Genomic DNA, 20457 nt, shown 5'->3' on the forward strand with positions numbered 1-20457 from the left:
CACTCTGCTTCCTGATATGCAAAGAAATTTATTGTTTATATTGTAAAATTTTCCACCAATCCTGGTCCGTATCATCAAAACAAACAATTTATTGTTTGGGTTCTTCTAAGAAAGTTCAATGAAAGGGAAATTGACAACCTTGGCATGAGAGAGGTTGAGGGAAGATCTACATGTCAAATAGATTGGGTATGTTGTGAAAACAGTGTGTGTGGTACTAAGAACAGGAATGTATCAAAGCATTTGCTGAATACACCATAGATAAAAGGGCAATTCTTGGACCAAGTATTCAATCATCTTTTGTGTTAATGAGAGATATTTATCTCAGCATTTCTGGTTTATTACCCCACTAAAAGAGGATTACACTAAAAGAGGATTATAAATTTCAAGGATGTGGGGGTGGATACCAACATGATAAAGTGAGACATTTTGAAGAACATCTTGTTAACATAGGTGGAGTTGTATCATCTTCATGGAGGAAAATAATGACAGAGGTTACTGCACAAACTTTAGGGTTGGCATTTTTGAGGTAGACTTTTCTTCGATTTAACACTCACTAGCTGGTCATCTGCAGTCAATTTTTCTCTGCCTCACTTCAAATGTTTATCAAATATGAATGATAATGGTATGCATCTCATTGGGTGTTTCAATGCTCTGTGTGCCTGTTTTTATTTCAATACAAAGCTCTTTGATTATCCTTATTTTTTGTATCATTTGAAAGTGTGGTATGATGCCTCTATTTTTATTCTTTTATATCAGAACTGTTTTGAAAGTTTTGCGTGTTTTACAAAATAATTTCACCTAAATTCTATGTTTGAGAGTGTTATTTACTTGAATTTTAGAACTTTGCTAGGAATTCCAAAGAATCTGTATAATGTTTTAGGTAACAAGATAAATATATTCTATTAATACAAAAGATGACTAAATATTTGGTTCAAGAATTGTCCTTTTATCTATGGTATATTCAGCCAATGCTTTTATAATTTGACAAAATTATAAATGGAATTTTTCCCCATGTATTTTATTAGCTCAACTTTTTGTGACACCAAATTACTAAGAATATGATAAATAGTTACTCTATTTAATTCTCACAAAAGTTTTTTTTTTATTTTAAACTTTAAAGTTCTGAGTTAAATTAAATACATTTCCTAATGTCATCTCAACTTGTTATAACAAAGTTGTTTGAATCAAAATTTATATATAAACCAAATTTTTAAAACAAAAACTGTTGCAACAATAAGTCTTGACAACATTCAATATTTTTTCCTTCACCTTCCCTCTGTTTAATGGAGTTGGGCTCAAGTGGTGAAGTAAGCATGTGTCTATCATGTGCTCTGAGTTCCATCTCTGATACGAAATGTTTGCCATTTTCCCTGCTTTGTATGGATGTCATTGTGTAGTCCCCTGCGGGAGTAGCCAAAAGTAAGAAAAATTTTTGTGCATTTGGGAAGCTATAGCAGATAGTGGTTCACCCGCATTTCCTCAAATTTCTTTTACTTCTGGTCCATTGTATCCTGACATATTTTCCCTCACTCTAGCTAACATTAGTATCTCCATAATTGAAGACTGCCTTCATTGAAACCTAGTACAGAAATAGGTAGCACATCAATAGATTTATGAAAGTCCTAAAGGAAATAGAATCACCTGGGCTCATTAGAAGCAATGTACTGGCCTTCCCAGAGTCCAAGATGTAATAGGTCCAGATGGGTTCACAGAATTACTTTTTACTTTGTTTCAGGGTCACACCTGGTGGTGCTCAGAAATTATTCCTAGCTCTGCAGTCAGGAATTATTCCTGGTAATGCTCAGAGGGTCATACCAGATCCCAGGTTGTCAGGTCGGCTGTATACAACAAAGCATGGGCCCTACTCATTTTACTAGTCCTTATTTTAATTGGTTATAGTAATGAACATTTCTGTGGTTGTTAGGGAAAAAGCAACCTGTGCTATATCGTAATAAAAGAGTGAACTGGAATTAATAAGTCCTAAGATAAACACAATATATATATATATATATATATATATATATATGTATATATATTTTACGGGATGGGGAGGGTAGTGGTGAGCAGGTAGGCAAAACCCCACAGTGCTCAGGGATCCATCTGGTGGTCCATGGGGAACCAAATGTCATACTGGGGATTAGCCAGGGTTTAGCCATGTGCAAAGTAAGTTTTTTAACCTCTGTATTATCACTCAGCGTCTATTTAGTATCTTTCTTCTTATTCCCCTTTCCCCTCCTAAGTTGATTTTACCATTTAAGTGGTATCTAAATGCTTCATGTTTTTAACGAAACTGTTTTGAATGCATGTATACAATCCATTCACTTAGTGTTTTTTGTTGGGTTTTATAGTGTTGTTGTTTATATGTTTGATTTTTTTGGTTGGGGAGGGAGGCATTCCCAGAGGTGTTCAGGGCTTACTTTTTTATCTGAACTCAGAAATCACTGCTGGCAGGGCTCAGAGGACCTTATAGAGTGATAGTGATTGAACTAGGGTCTGCCGCATGCAAAGCAAACAATTTACCACTAGTAGGACTGGAGCGATAGCACAGCGGGTAGGGCATTGCCCGGGTTCGATTTCTCTGTTCCTCTCGGAGAGCCCAGCAAGTTACCGAGAGTATCCCGCCCACATAACAGAGCCTGGCAAACTGCCCATGGCATATTCAATATGCCAACGACAGTAAGAATTCTCACAATGGAGACATTACTGGTGCCCGCTCGAGCAAGTCAATGAACAACTTTTTCCCCATCATTTCCTATATAAGTTTATGTTTTGAATTATTTTTTCCTTTTTCTCCCAATTTTACCGATTTGATCAAAATGTTGTACATTTAAACTTTCCCCTTTTAAATTGTAAAGGCTTGGGGCTGGAGCAATAGTACAGTGGGTAAAGTGTTTGCCTTGCATGCGGTCTACCTGGGTTTGATTCCCAGCATCCCATATGGTCCCCCAAGCACTGCCAGGAGTAATTCATGAGTGCAGAGCCAGGAGTAATTTCTGAGCATAACCAAGTGTGACCCCCAAAAAAGCCAATAAATAAATAAATAAATAAATAAATAAGTTGGAAAGGCCATAGCATGTTTTCATCACATCAATGGGTTACCCTCTTTCCCTTAATATAATGAAGTTAAGATGAGTTATGCACCAAATATAGACTCCTTCCTATACCAAGATAGTTATCTCAGCACCACAGCCTAATACTGTCCCGCCAACCGCATCCTGATCTCTCTACTCCCAAGTCCTGACGTATCTTTGAAGTGCTTTCATTTTCCTTCACTCCTCTAAGAATGCCAAGTCAACTAAACTAGTTTACAATTTATTAGAATTTCAGAAATGATGTGTATCCCAAAATAGGAGGACTAGAATATTTGGAGATGGTAGGTCACTTGCCTTTAAATCACAGCAGCAAGACAATCTCTTTTTCTTCCTTCCTTTTCTGTAACTGACTACCTTGAACTTGTTTCGGAGATACATGACCTTGTCTGTGGGAGGTTCTCTGAGGGGTGTGCCAGTACAAACCTACCTGATATAACTCTCCAAAAACAGAAACATCCAGTTATTGTTCTGCTCACTTCTACAGCTATTTGAAAAGTAAACTGGGATGGGGGCAGGGAAGGAGTATGTTTTTAAAGGAATAGGAGAACCCTTTTATGGAGGTAATATTAAATTTTTATTTTAAGTCAGTGATTTCTAATGACTTGTGTATAAGCCTCACAAATTTCTCATAACAGTCCTCCATACACTTTTATGCTCTGATCTCAGTGACCTCTATACCATGTGTCCCTGCAGTTGGTCCTTGATCCCTTTGGCTTTTCTGAGATCTTTAGGTCCTGAACTTTGAAAAAAAGTACAGTTACTGACCTGGCATTTCCACAAGGAACATGGATTTATCCTGCTGCTCACTGCACGGTCAGAGCAGACTGTGGCTTAATAAAGAAAAGGGAACTTTCAATACAGAAAGGTTTACCTTTTATCAGTTTGTTTCTGGTTCCTGTGGTCAGGTTACATCAAATCTTTCCTTGCCCCAGCATGTTCTCTGTCCTCTCAGCTCTGAGAAGATGCTGCCATATTGGCTTGTATAATTTCAGCAAGTTTTCAAATATTCTTGTAATTTTGAAATATGAATGGTTTGATGACTCTGCCACCTACTCCTCTGAGATACCCTTGAGGTGTGTCCCTGACAATGTTAGACAAGGTTTGCTTTGTGCGTGGTTTATGAATATGAAAAAGAGGAATTTGCATGATTATGGTCCATTCTTCATTGAAATTCTCTTGTTTGAGCACAAAGCCTGTATCAGTGTAGGAAACACTTAATTAATGAACTCCTATTGTTGGGGGGAAAAGTGAGCTAAAAAAATCTCAATGGGACTGTAACCTTTCCAAGTAGTTTATACTTTAGCAACCACTTGTCTCTGGAAGAGCATCAGCATCAACGTAACTTCAAAATTCCTCTTTGTCTTTTTTAGACACTACTGTTTTTAGGAGGAGTGTTGAATTATTTTAAAAAGAACTTCAAAAATAGATTTTTTTCATATTATTTCATTTCTAAAGTAAGATATAATCATAACTTGTTTTAGTTGCATATCATTGAAAATTAATGTAGGTATGTACTACATTTTGTTTATCACTAGTCCAGTATTTTTTTTTAATTTTATTGAATCACCATGAGATAGATACAAGCTTTTGTGTTTGGGTTACAATCTCACATGATCAAACACATCCTCCACCGGTGCCAATTGTTTTCATCTATATGCTCTGTAATGCACTGCACTGTCATCTGTTGCTCATCGATTTGCTCAAGCAGTCACCAGTAACATCTCCACTGTGAGACTTGTTGTTACTGTTTTTGGCATATCGAATATGCCACGGGTAGCTTGCCAGAATCTGCCATGGGGGCAGGATACTCTCCGTAGCTTGCCGTACTCTCTGAGAGGGATAGAGGAATCGAACCTGGGTTGGCCACATGCAAGGCAAACGCCCTACCACTGTGCTATTGCTCCAGTCCTTTCATCTATCTATCTATCTATCTATCTATCTATCTATCTATCTATCTATCTATCTATCTATCTATCTATCTATCTATCTATCTATCATCTATCTATACATATTCATACCACTTATTTTTTACCTACTCCATTATCCTCTTCAGTGTGAATAAACCCTGTCACTGTCACTGTCATCCCATTGCTCATCGATTTGCTCGAGTGGGCACCAGTAACGTCTCCATTGTGAGACTTGTTGTTACTGTTTTTGGCATACCGAATATGCCACGGGTAGCTTGCCAGGCTCTGCCATGCACGCGAATTACTCTTGGTAGCATGTCGGACTCTCCAAGAGGGGTGAAATAATTGACCTACCTGCTGTGCTATCACTCCAGTCCTTTCATCTATTTATCTATCTATCTATCTATCTATCTATCTATCTATCTATCTATCTATCTATCTATCCACACATACATATTTATACCACTTATTATTTACCTACTTCCTTATTTTCTTCAGTGTGAATAAACCCCATTCTGTTTTATAGTATAATTCCTGTTTATTTGATATTTTTGTTTTACAGTTATTATAGCTTAATAATATGGTTGTAATAGTGTTAAAGTTTATGGTATTGTTTTGTGTTTTTATTTTGGGATCATACTCAGCAGTGCTCAGTACTTAGTCCTGCCTTTGTTCTTAAAGGTTCAGAATCTGCAATTTGGACAGTTTAATTACTTTTGCTTTTCCATTTTGTGACTACATTTGATAAGAGAAGATTAGACTTTGATTTTTTTATCTTTTCTGCCTCTTTGGGTAGAAATCTGTTTTATTTTTTTTTCTTTAATTTGTCAGAATAATAGGGTATAGCTGTGGAGGGGGTCCAGCTAGAAGGGGCCTGGAGAGACAGCATAGTGGTTAAGGCACTTGCCTTGCAAACAATTGACCTAGGATCAGTCTAAGTACTAGGATCAGTCTAAGTATGCCCTGAGTCCTGCTGGGTATGTTGCTCCCCCACCCTCCATTATAAAAAAAGAAAAAAAAAGAAATAAGGAAGGTGGAGAAGGAAGAGGAGGAGGAGGAGGAAGGAGAGGAAGAAGAAGAAGAGGAAGAGAAGGAGAAAGAGAAGGAGAAGGTATCATCATCATCATCATCCTGTTAATTGTCTATTTTCTTGAGCGGTCTCAGTAGTGTCTCCATTAGTCCTAGCCCTGAGATTTTAGCAACCTCTCTTTACTCGTCCTTCCCAGCGGTGCTGCATTAGAGGCTCTTACAGGGTCAGGGGGATGAGACCCATCATTGTTACTGATTTTGGCATATGAATATGCCACGGGGAGCTTGCCAGGCTCTCCCATGCGGGCAGGAAACTCTCGATAGCTTGCCAGGTTCTCTGAGAGGAAGAACTAGGCTGTAAGATTAGGCTTCCGGGAGCTTGGTTTTATAGTCTCTGGATGTTGGCTGCTGATGGGATTACACTGTGCTAGGGGCAGTTTGTAGGTGTGACCACCTAGCTACTGGAAAATGGGGGATCTGGGCGGAAGAGGCCCAGTCCCAATCCTAGCAGGCTTGGAGATCTGTCCCGGGTTGTGCACACCTGGGTTCCTTCATGCATGAGGCTCATCCAAACATGTGGAGGGGGCCTTTGAGCATGGCTGTGGCTGGGTTCCGGAGGTCTTCGGCTGCCGGCACTCTGCTCGGGGCAGGGAGGGAAACACAACCCACCCCCTTGAGGGGCCCCAGTGAAGACAGCCAGGCACAGGGGCAGGAGACTCTGCATTGCTCTCTTCCAGGAGCTTGATTTTGTAGTCTCTGTGTTGGCCGTTGATGGGATTACACGGGCGCCGGGGCATTTTGTCATCACTACTCCTCATCTCTGGGCAGGTTATCACCACTACCCCTCAGCTTTGGGGTCCCAGGTAGGAGAGTGTGTCTTTGATAATGCATTTCACAAAGTCAACCATTGCGTTTTGTATCATGGTGCATAAAGCTCTTCTGTGTTCTCTTCACTACAGTCTCAGCCGGTTTCTGGGGTTTAAGCAATGCCTTTGTCTCAAACCGTCATGTGGCCCTCACTGTTCTCAGTCCCAGAGCAACCCCAAGGTGGATAAAAACCAACCAAAACCCAAACCATCATCATACATCGCCTTCTCTTCTTCTCCCTCAACAAGTTATTGTCTGATGGAATAAATGAATGTCGAACACACAATTCCTTCTATTTTAGCGTTTTGTGAAATGGTAAAATACTATATAAATTTAAGGCAGTATTTATATTCTCTGAATATTTGTCCACATTCAGGGAAACTTATGGTTATAAATGGAAAAATGTGTAATCATTAGTTGACTATAGTGATTTTTTTGTTTATTTGTGTAGGTGCCACACTTAGCTGAGCTCAGGGCTTTAGTCTGGCTGAGAACTCAGAGATTAGTTCAGTTGGATTCGAGTGACCATACAGGGTGCCAGGAAAGAAACTGGGTCAGCTGCATGGAAGGCAAGCCACTTACACACTGCACTATCTCTCTGGTCCTGGTGACAGTTTAAAATGTTCACAGTTCAATCTTTTAGAAAGGCAAAGCAAATCATCATTCCTCATCTAGTACCTTCAGAAATCTACAACTGTAGCTCTGTGGCAAGGAGGCATTGTAGCTGCATATTCTCCACAAATGCTACTGAGAAATTGGCATATGCATCTGTACCCCTGTGGCTTTCCCTAAATCCTACCTCAGAATCCAAGTGACATCCTCTGCTAGATCTTTATCTCCAGCCTACACAGAGTCTAGCTTTAGAAACAATAGCCACCTGTTCTATTTTCACCAGCTAAAATTTTCTTCTTATCATATACCTCAATAAAGCTAAAAAAAAATGAGACAACTCTAAACTTGTGAGGAGACTCAAATGAAATTTCATGCCAGAGCTGGAGCATTGTTACAAAAGGGAGAGAGTCGACCTTACATGTCACTGACCTCGTAAATTCTCAGCACCTCTTCTGATTCCTCAAGGCTGCCAGAGTGATTGATCCCTGTGTGCAGAGCTAGGACTAAGCCCTGAGCAATGCCAGGTGTGGCTCCCAAACAAAACAAAAGCAAACACAAGAAATAGCATGCCATGCCATCCACAGGTCCAGAATTCAGATTTTTATTCTTTACTTATTCACACCCTGATTGGAGCGATAGCACAGCGGGTAGGGCATTTGCCTTGCACTTGGCCGACCAGGGTTCGATTACCCGCCCCTCTTGGAGAGCCTGGCAAGCTACAGAGAGCATCTAACCTGCATGGCAGAGCCTGGCAAGCTACCCATGGCTTATTCCATATGCCAAAAATAGTAACAACAAATCTCACAATGGAGATGTTACTGGTGCCCGCTTGAGCAAATCAATGAGCAATGAGATTACATTGACATACCCTGTATATGACCCTGTAAATGAATAAGTGGTTGTTCCTGATCATCTGAACTGTGGAGGAGATTATTAAATTTAAAAAAGAAAGGGCATTTTTAAAAAATTAAAGTAGTAATTTGGGAGTTTGGATATGATATATTTAACTGAGGCTTCATGAATTTTGAGAGAAAATATATGATTCAACCCAGAACAAAACTTAAAAACAAAAATTTTAAAAAATTATACAAAGCTACACATGCTTGTGTCTGAGAGATAGGAAAGGGATTAAGATGCTTGCCTTATCTGAGTCTGATCCGTTTAGGTGCCTGACACCACATATGATTCCCCAAGCACCATCAGGAAAGATCCCTGAGCACAGAGCAGGTGTGAGACCAGAGCACCACTGGATACCCTCCCCCACAGCAAAAAAGAAAATTACATTTGTTGTATTTATACTTATACTAAAACTTTCTGATGTTTTTTACATGTAAAAGTGTATCTAGAATTCCTTACATCTAGAATACATTCTAATTCTCAAGAATAGTTTGCTCTGAATACAAAAGAAAGCAAATTACATGAAAATTTCTCCATGACCTGACAAATAAAGTTCTTAAAAATTTTAATTACATTTTCCTAGAGATGATATGCTGAGAGTTGAAGACAGAAAAACTCCTTTGATTTATAACTTTTGCTAATGTGATTATCTTTATTAGGCTCATGATTTGTTAACAGAAGTTTAGTTCTTATTAGATTTACTCTCAAGATATACAATTTGGATAGCTATTGGGATACTTTAAAAGCTTGATATAATCTCACTAAATTAATTTTAGGGAGCGGGGAAAAAAGTCCCTGAAGTTCCATTTGCTCTCAATGGAACGGACATCTCTGAATGCAATAGTTATATGTAAATGGGTCGAGAACACAACATGAAGTACAACTTGGCACCAGAACTGCACAGGAGGAAGAGAGCAGCGTGGAACACCTTGAAGAGCATTGAAGAAGTGGTTAAGAGGACCAAGAACTTCCGGCTCCAGGCACATCTTTTCGACTCCACCATTCTTCCTGCACTAACATATGCCTCATAGACCTGGGCCCTATGCAAACAGGATGAGAATACTATCTGGGTATCCTAAAAAGGAATTGACAGAACTATTAGGAGTATCACGTTTCACTCAAGTGAGAGAAGGAATATGGAGTTCCAACCTATGTTGATGATCAAAAATCAGGGAAGCTGTGTTGTTTGCCAAGACATCAAAAATCAGATAGGCCGGACACATAATGTGATTCAGAGACAACTGCTGGACTAGAGCTGTTACCGACTGGATTCCATGGGACATCAAAAGACAGCATGGCCTCCCACCAACGAGATGGTCAGACTTCTTCATCAAAGCTCTGAATGAACGATTTGAGGCTCTTCTTGTTCCTGGAGCGAGCAGATATCATTGGGCTACACTAGTATGCGATAAGGTGAAATGAAGACCTTAGTAGTGCCTGCTCAGGCAAATTGAAGATCAACAGGATGACAAGTGATATAAATTTATTTAAAAATCTCATTAAAGAATCAAAGAAATCATATTATGTGTATATATAAAAGGATTGTACATATGTATGCAATATCACATCTATTATTTTTAATTTTCCCTAAAAGTTTTGTTAAATACTGCATTTGTTTTACTTATGACTCAATTCAAAAGTTTTAACACTTAGAAATATTTTATTTCTATATTGTAAGTGGTTTGGGCAGAGAGTCTCTTGCCCTAGTGCCTGGCTCTCTTCCCCGGGGCCCCTCGGAGGGGGTGGGCTCCAGCTTCCCTCCCCACCCTGAGCAGAGCTCCCACGGCCGAAGACCTCTGGAGCCTAGCCACAGCCATGCTCAAGGCCCCTCTCCACACATTCGGATGAGCCTCACGCATGAAGGTACCAGCAGAGGAACCCAGGTGCGTGGGAGCCGGGGCTGAGACCTCCAAGCCTGCTTTGATCAGGACTGGGCCCCTTCTGCCTAGATTTCCCATTTTCCAGTGGCTAGATGGTTATATCCAGGGACTGCCCCGGCTTTGTGTAATCCCACCAATGGCCAACATCCAGAGACCTAAAACCAAGATTCTGGCCGCTTCGAGGCCGAGAGACCTCTTATAGCCTACTTCTCCCTCTGGGAGAACCTGGCAAGCTATGGAGAATTTCTTGCCCACATGGAAGAGCCTTGCAAACTCCACATGGTGTATTCATATGCCAAAACCAGTAGCAATGCTGGGTCTCATTCCCCTGACCTGAAAGAGCCTCCATTGCAGCATTATTGGGAAGGATGATTAAAGAGAGGCTTCTAAAATCTCAGGGCTAAGATGAATGGAGACGTTACTCAGAGCGTTTGAGAAATTCAATGATCAACGGGATGATGATGATGATGATGATGATGATGATGATGATGATGATGATGATGATGATGGAGTGGATTGTGTATGATAAAGGAATTGTATGAAAATCTCACTTTAAAAGGTGCTAACGGCATTTTGGGACATCAGACAGGCTGTTACCCAAATGGTAGGATCTTTTTTTAAATCTTTACTCATTCCCATCTTAGAATAATGAAATGGATTAATAGTATATAAAATGAAATGAATGTTATCATAAGTGTTTGTTATGAAAAAAATTGAAAAAATAATTCTATTTAATTCTGTTTCCCACACGGCAGAGCCTGGCAAGCTACCTGTGGCGTATTTGATAGGCCAAAAACAGTAACAACAAGTCTCAAAATGGAGATGTTACGGGTGCCTGCTAGAGCAAAATCAATGAGCAATGGGATAACAATGACAGTGACAGTGATTTAATTCTATTTAATCCTGTGCACAGAATAGTGCACAGAAAACATCAGAGTATTGCACAGAAGAAACACAGTATTTTATAATTTTTAGGAAAAAATACATAAAATAATATGATAGAGAACAGTTGAAAAGAACAGAGAATTTGACAACTATATAAGATACAACAGTACAAGAGAAAATAGTGTAGTCAAATAAAAAAAAAAACAACCTCTTATGTTCTCAACAGCTTAAGACAGAGTTACTGAATATCCCAAAAGTTGTACTTGTCAGCACAGTCTTAGGAACATATAGGTTAAAACAAACAAGGAAAGTTTGGTTTAACTACACATTATTTGTTGGACACTTGAACAATTTTGCCATTTTAATTATGAACAACGTTGCTGATATTCACATTCCAGTAATGTTCCTCAAAAAACTAGTATGTGGACATTGAAAACAGTATTCATTATAATAAAAATGTTGAACAAGGTGAAGGAGTTCAAATGTGCATCAGCTGATGAATGGGTAAACAAAAGAGATATAGTCACGTGATGGAATAATATTTAGCTGCAGAATATAATTAAGTAGTGATATATGTTACTTTGGAACTTTGGACACATTATGATAGGCAGAAATAACCAGAATCCAAATATCCTATACCGCATAATTCTATCTGTGAAATATCTAGAAAGGCCACTTTGTAAAGTCAGAATTGGTTAATGGTTTCTAGAGGCTGGGTAGGACAGTTTCTGCGAGGGTGGCGAGTGAATGCAAGTGTATTCTGGAGGATAGTATTTGGGCTGAGAAAAATTCCTCGCATGCAGTTGACCCTGACTTGATTCTTGAAACTTAACATGGCTCCTGAGTACCAGCCGAAATGACTCCTGAGGGCAGCTATTGGGGGCCAAACCTCTCCCTCCAAATGTATTTTGTTCAGATGGGCATACTAAGTTCTGAAATTATACTGCGATGGTTGAAGAATCTTGTGAATATATATTTTAAATAGATAAATTGTAGCACTGTAGTACTGTTGTCCCATTGTTCATTGATTTGCTCGAGCCGGCACTAGTAACATCTCCATTGTGAAACTTGTTGTTACTGTTTTTGGCATATTGAATACACCACGGGTAGCTTTCCAGGCTCTGCCATGCAGATGGGATACACTCGGGAGCTTGCCAGGCTCTCTGAGAGGGACAAAGGAATCGAACCGGGTCAGACACGTGCAAGGCAAACACCCTACTGGCTGTGCAAACACCCTACTGGCTTTGCAACTGATTCTATAAGGTATCTAATCAATATTCTTCAAAGGTCATCATATTCACAGAATGTCTGAATATCATAAATGGAACGGAACCAAATCAATACCGACCAATAGTATGGCATATACATTATGCATCAATAAACCTTGGGTTGCATTCCAAGCTTTGGAAATCTGGGAAGTGCGGGACCTGGTAAAGCAGATTCAGCACAAAACAAACAAAATAATCGTCAAGGATTTTAAGCCAAGAAATTACTCCTTGCAGATAGTACCACAAGTCCTTGGAGATAGTACCGCAAGTAGGCATTCCCTGGTACTACATATGTGCTCCCCAGCCCACCCTGAGTCATCACTGAGCACCAGAAGTGACTGCTGAGCACTGACAGGTGAGGCCCAGCACCAAATAGATAAATAATGAAAAGAAACAGAATCACTACTTCTTGGCAAATTGTTGAAATCCAATCCCTTCTGTAGGGCCTATTTGGGAAAACGTAGGGGAGGTTTTTACCCACATCTACTGTCCTACATTTCTAAATCATGCTTTCTTAGATGCCATATTAGTTTATTCTTAATAATGGTGTGTAATGTCAACACATAGCTCTTTGTAATATCCATTGTTTTTATCCATTGTATATGCATTGTATATGCATAAACACAAGTCTGAGCAATGAACCTTTCCCAAACTTACTATCCTAAACAAATATTTCAAAAATATTAAAATCAGGTAAAGTTTAATATTTCTCCACCATTTCTTAGTAGGATTTTTACCAAGACATTTGATCCCAAGACATTTCTGTGGGGCAAACTCCAAAGTCCATATAATCACTGTGACTCTATTGTGATATGTTCTTGAATTTCTTTTTTCCCCTTTCTGTTGAGAAAGCTGTATATTTTTACATGAAGTCTTGCTAGTTGGGTGCTACTCATTTGATAAGTGACCACAAATTTGAAATATAGAAGAAAAATAGCTAAAATTAACTAAAACTATCATTCCTGTGGGAGTGAAAATATAGAAAAAGAGTGAAAAAGGACAAAACAAGGTAAAGGGAATGGGGGGGGGTTGTTCAGAATTCTAGACATCAAGTATATGTAGACAGGAATCTTTTGTGTGAACTGCTATGAATCCCTCACACACACAGAGTACTGCAGTCCTGAGGCCAGAAGGTCTCTGCTCTTTAATACAGAATATTCTGGATTCCGGCAGAGATGTCGGTGACTATCTGACTGAATTGGAATAGGTCAGGGCGGAAAGGTAAACAGTTCCAGAAATTTGTTTTTCTTAGTACTTCAGATTTTTTTCCTCAATGAAAACTTGGCAAAGTGTTAGTTTCTCTAGTTTTCTTTTATCTTGCCAACTTACATTGCTTGGCAACTGGCAACCTGTTTGATCACATAAGGAAAAATTCTGATTGAGACCAAGCTGTGTACGAATCTGTAGCTCAACTTTGAGCTTCGCTTCTTATCCAAATACATACAGCCTTAAGATGTGGAGACCACATGTGGCAGTTAGGTGAGAGAATGGAATGAGTCCTGGCTCTGTGGAGAAGCAAAAGGTCCACTGCTTGGTTTGGGGATATTCAGACACAGCTAACTCCACTGAAATCGGTGTCACAAGCTTAAGACCCGTTTAGACATTTCAGTTAGCCTTTCTATATGACTTTGTGTGCCACACTTTTTGAAATATTGGTAGAGGTTTTGTTATTTTTATTTGATGCAAACAACTCTTATTTCCTGAAGACTTATTCTAAAATTAACAGGTTGTCATATGTGTGATCCTCTAATTCATGACACTTAACCAGAGGCAAACGTTTTCAAAGCAAACTATCATTCTAAAATTATCAGGTTGATTTATATATATATATGTGTGTTACTTTATCTTATGCTTCGACTTGAGGTTGAGAATTAAAAACAAACTGTGGAGATAGTATTTTATTCTCACTCTGTTGGCTGTACACTGTTCTAGAAAGAAAAAAAAAAGCACAGGTAGCAAAACTTCATCTCCCCCAAATGTACTTCAATACATTTTAAGTGTAAAAACCTAATTTAAAATAATGTCAGCATCTTTGGGCTGTAGAATATGAGGCTCAGCATCTTTAAATTATTTAAGAGATCCACAGAGAGCCAGTTATGCTTATAACGTCAGATTTACTCAAGGAAAAGGGAGAGCAAAGCAAAGTGTTGAATAAGGGTTTCTTATGCAGTTTCATTGAGTTATTTCTTCATTCTGTAATTGTAACAGTGTCCCTACCAAACTTTAGAACAAAACACTATACACATGTAAGAAAATGGTATACTATATATTTAGTGTGTTAGTTTTGTGGTTTTAAAGATAATATTTCTGTTCTAGCACTGCTATACTGACTTTTAGTTACTAACAATAAGATTATTACAAGTATACTAAAAATGCCAATGGTATGTCTAAAATCCATCACTATATCCATAAAATTGGAGACAGGACAGTTATCGATGTGTGTTACACATAACTGTAGAAGTTTCCAATTTTATAATGCTGGCCTGTGTTAGAAAAGAGCACTTCATCTTCTTAAGACAAAGCATACTGTGAAAGTAATTTTATCAACATTGTCACTGTTACTGTCATCTCGTTGTTCATTGATTTGCTGGAGTGGGCACCAGTAACGTCTCCATTGTGAGACTTGCTGTTACTGTTTTTGGCATATCGAATATGCCACGGGTAGCTTGCCAGGCTCTGCCTTGCAGGGGAGATACTCTCGGTAACTTGCCAGGCTCTCTGAGAGTGACGGAACAATCAAATCCAGGTCGGCCGCATGCAAGGCAACCAACCTACCCACTGTGCTAGTAATGCATAAATTTTAATTTATAATACGGATGAAAATAAATATGTGATATGATGTTCAAAAGACTGTTTTGTGGTCTGGAATTGCAAGGAAGAAGGACTTTGAGACGTTTCAAAACAACATAACTTTATCCAAAATGAGCATAGTAACACAGAAGAGCTAATTATTAATATATTACTGGAATTTTGGCTAATGCCTTCACAGTATAGTTCATTATCAAAAGCTCAATAGAACAGCCTGTGTGTGTCATCACCAATGATCATTTAACCTCTTTTGAAAGCTGCAGTTTAGTAGAACTAATTAGTGTAGAACTAATTAATTGAACTAATTAATAGAACTAATTGACAGAGAAAACCTTTTCCATATTAAAGGTACAGCAAGCTCAATTAGGAATGGTCCGAGGATTCAGTCAAAGTGGATCTCAATTCAGGGACTATTTGCAATTCAAAAGAAACTGTAGTATGAATATCCTTTGTAGTATATCAGGTCATGATCTAAATTTTCAAGTACATCCTACAAACAAGGGTTGGAGAGAGAGTACAGTGGGTAGGATGCTTGTCTTGTGTGAAAAAGACCCAAAATTGATGCCCATGACCACGTGCATTCCCCTGAGGCCTTCCAGGAGTGATGCTAGCATAGTCAGAAGTAAGCCTTGAGCATAGTCAGTGCCCTAAAACTAAACAAAACAGAGAACAAAAGGTCTCTGATTACACAGACATTTGATTGCTTCTTTCCCAGACTCTTTTTGAATTGTCTAAATATAATTTCATACCAATATTTTCTCCCAGACTAATGAGAGTATAATGCAACCGAGTCTCAGTTGCATTTGGGTGGTCTAAATTCTACATTAGATCCTAGTCAAAGTGCTGAGAAGTGATGGTCTGCATTCTAAGATCCAAGGATCGTGCAGTGATTGGGACAGATCCTATTTTGTATTATATAGACCATTATCTGGGTCATAATAAGTTTTAGGGGGCAACCTATCTTTGTTTTAAAAAGTCGCTTATCTCAGAAAATTCCAGGTATCATTGGTAAACTTACCAGTCTTTTTCATTCTTTCCATTCGTTCATAGTTTATCAGGACACCCAGTGCTGTCTAGTTCGCTGAATCAAACGTTCTGTAACTTCCACTTTATATCCCCATGATTCTCTGCTCACCTCTACAACTTCATCTGACAGATTTCTCTGGGGCTCAATTTTTCCTAAACACATTTTATGATTTAAATTCATCTACGTTAAAATGTTCTTTAAGTGCTAATAATACTATATCTCTGAGAAACAGAGGTTTGTGTGAAAGGGAAAATGTCCCTGCAAAGAGAAAAAGACCTGAGATATTTCTGTAATTAAGCTTTAATTTAATGTCTATTGGAAACTGAGGTAAAAGGAAGAAATGACAGATTCCATATCTATCGGTGCCTGATAAATGGTAGAAAAATAAACTCTTAAAATTTTTTTTCGTTAAATCACCTGAGATAAACAGTTACAAAATTGTCTGTGATTGGGTTTCAGATAGACAATGTTCCAACAGCCATTCCTTCACTAGTAGAAAATAAACACTCTTTAGCGAAGATAAATTTTTTGACACAAATTCTCATAGGGAAAAAAAAACCTAGCATTTTCCTGTTACATTTAAGGCCAATGAATAAAGTAATGGCATAGTACTCAGTTCTACATCTGATGCCAGCATGTGTCTATATGACTATTAGAGAAAACACTGATATAAAATGAAATGATAGTAGAAAAGACATTTGTACAGGGATGGTAATATAGTTCAATCATGTTTCATTCTGATTACCTAATTTGATACAATAAATGTAGATAACAGTGAGAAGTGATTCATAATCTGTATGTAAATGGAGATTAGACATATATCAGTATTGTAATCACTTTCAAATTACACACACTGCCTTGTCTCTATTATCCAGAAATTTTTATGCAGCTGTTCCCAGTGACTAATTCTACATTTTTTCTGATTAATCCTATATAAAGGTGCATTTTTCTTCACTTAAGCAGATTTTCACACATAGATCTGAACATGTACAACATTCATCATCACAATTTTTAAAATAAAAACAGAAATTGAAAAAAAATAGTGAATTCCAAAGAGATGTAAATATGAGGATATATTAATAGCATGCATTAGAATTTTCTAAAATCTTAGCACTCATCACATTTTCTAATCTCACAACAACTTTGAAAGTTAGGGCAAGTATTTTGACCCATTTAAAATACCTTTTGATTATTAAAATTATATGTTATTATGTCAGGAACAAAATTTTCCCAGTATAATTGGGGAACGTTATCTTTGTCAGTGAGAGTAATGCTAAACAGGAGGACCAAATACTGACTGAGAAAATAAAAATTGCTTTAATTATAATGACGCTTTAGTTCAGAAATATAAAATTTAATTGCAAGGTGACAAAAATATCAGGAAATAATATAGTTTACCTGCTATGTTCAAGAATAAGGGTTTGCATCAGATGGCTCATTTATACATTTTCCAGGGATTTTTTTGTTTGGTTTGGTTGTTTTTTGGGCAATACTTGGCTTTATTCTGGGAGTATTCCTTGCTCACTGCTCAGGAATCACTCTGGCAGTGCTCAGTGATTGTATATGGTGCTAGGAATTAATCAGCTGCATGTAAGGCAAGCATCTAAGTTGTATTATCTCTCTGGCTTCTTTATAAAACTCTTGAGGAGGAAAAAATTTAAGGACAAGTAATAGTCTCAGTACTTTTCTAGGAATAGGGAAGGTATCACCAAATAGGGGCTTTGGGACCTTTTCCCCAGTGATAGAATTGCTTCGTAGCTTGATTTTGTGGGAATGTGTTAGTAAAAATATTTAAGACTGTACACAGAAACATTCTAAATGTATAGATTGTACCTCAAACGTAGAATAAGAATGAATGCCTGAAAATTGCATATAAAATTATATAGAGCAAATTTCAAGTCTGGATAATGTAGAAAAATGCCTCTATTTTTGGTGTGTCTGGTTTTAACCTCTACCAGTGCTATCTGTAGCACTCATCATTGCCTTAGAAGTAGTACAGAAATCAATCAATAGTAAACTTCTAGGATATAAAATTGTACTTACCAAGAAACATTATAATATATGTTAAATTCTATGACATCTTAAAGTTATTTCATCATTTAAGAAGTATTAATTTTTTGGCTTTTTTGGGTTACACCCAGCAATGCTCAGGGGTTACTACTGGCTCTGCACTCAGGAATTACTCCTGGTGGTGATGCGGGGACAATAGGGGATTCTGGGAATCAAACCCAGGTTGGCCTGTGTGCAAGGCAAATGCCCTACCCACTGTACTATTGCTCTGGCCCCGAAGTCCGATTTTTTTTGAACCATTTCAAAGTAAGTTGACAGCCTCTTTATACCTCTTTACACCTGTATACAACTATACCTCTTTCCCCATTTTATTGCAATTTTTCTTATAAAGCTGGTCATAATCACTAGGTTCAATCACAAATATTTAAAAAATGCACATTAATCATAAACTTTAGAATCTTCTCATGTTCTATGATTGGACTATTTTATTTATAGCAAAATAATATAGTTACTATCACATACTACATTTGGTTGTTCATTCCCTTGAGATTAGTTTTCCATTCTTAATCTGACTGCCTCTAATTTTTATATTAGTTTCCTATTACTTCTGTAACAAATTACCACATACAAATGGGATATATTAAAACTGCATAAATTTAAGACACTACATAAATTTCATTCTCTAAAGAGCATCTGGAAGTCAGAATTTTAAAATCAAGCTGTTAGCAGTGTTGGAAGCTGCGATGGGAGAATGTGTTTTCTTGACTTTCTCAGTCTCTTTTGGCCACTTGGTTGTCTGGCTTATGGCCCTGTCCATTTCCAAAGAGCATCATCCTCTCTTTCCTATTGCCATCACATTATTCTTGAATTCTGACTCCTCTTGCATCCCTTCCTAACAATTACTGACGTCACATTTGGTCAGTGGAAAAATATTCCCATTTCAGCCTCATTTTGTCATAGACGGTAGTATCCACAAGGTCTGTATGGGCTGTGGGCATATTTGAAGGCTATTAATTATTCAGCCTACAACAACTTTCTTTTTTAAAAAAATTAAATTTTTTGAATCACTGTGAGGTAGTTACAAGCTTTCATGTTTGCGTTACAATCACACAGTGATCAAACACCCATCCCTCCACGAGTGCACATTCCCCACCACCAATATCCCCAGTATACACCCCCTTTTTCACCCTCCCCCTGCCTCCATGGCAGACAATATTCCTCATACTCTCTCTCTACTTTTGAGCATTATGGCGTGCAACACAAGACACTGAGAGGTCATCATGTTTGTTCCATTATCTACTTTCAGCACGCATTTCCCATCCTGACTGATTTCTCCAGCCATCATTTTCTTAGTGATCCCTTCTCTATTCCATCTGCCTTCTCCCCTCCTCTCATGAAGCAGTCTTCCAGCTATGGGTAAATCCTCCTGGCCCTTGTATCTGCTGTCCTTGGGTGTCAGCCTCATGTGATGTTATTCTATACTCCACAAATGAGTGCAGTCCTTCTATGTCTGTCCCTCTCTTTCTGACTCATTTCACTTAGCATGATGCTCTCCAGGTCTATCCATTTATAAGCAAATTTCATGACTTCATCTATCCTAACAGCTGCATAGTATTCCATTGTGTAGATGTACCAGAGTTTCTTTAACCAGTCATCTGTTCTAGGGCACTTGGGTTGTTTCCATAATTTGGCTATTGTAAACAGTGCTGCAATGAAAATATAGGTACATATGTCATTTCCATTGAGCTTTTTTTGCATTTTCGGGATATATTCCCAGAAGTGGTATTGCAGGGTCATATGGAAGCGCAATTTTCTGAGCCCTATCTAATGACAGGCACAAAACTCAGATTAAGGTGTATTAAAGAACTCAATATCAGACATGAATATATAAGGTACATAGAGGAAAATGTACTCAGAACTCTCCATGACATTGAAGCTAAAAGCATCTTTAATGAAACAGCACTGGCCATGCAAGTGGAAGCAAACATAAACAAATGGGACTACATCAAACTAAGAGCTTCTGCACTTCAAAAGAAACAGTGATCAAGATACAGAAAGACCCCACAGGATGGGAAATAATATTTGCCCAATACCCATCTGATAAGGGATTAATATCCAGGACATACAAGACACTCATAGAATTGTATAAGAAAAAAACCTCCAACCCCATCAAAA

This window comes from Sorex araneus, chromosome 1, assembly GCF_027595985.1.
Source record: "Sorex araneus isolate mSorAra2 chromosome 1, mSorAra2.pri, whole genome shotgun sequence".
Classification (NCBI taxonomy): Eukaryota; Metazoa; Chordata; class Mammalia; order Eulipotyphla; family Soricidae; genus Sorex; species Sorex araneus.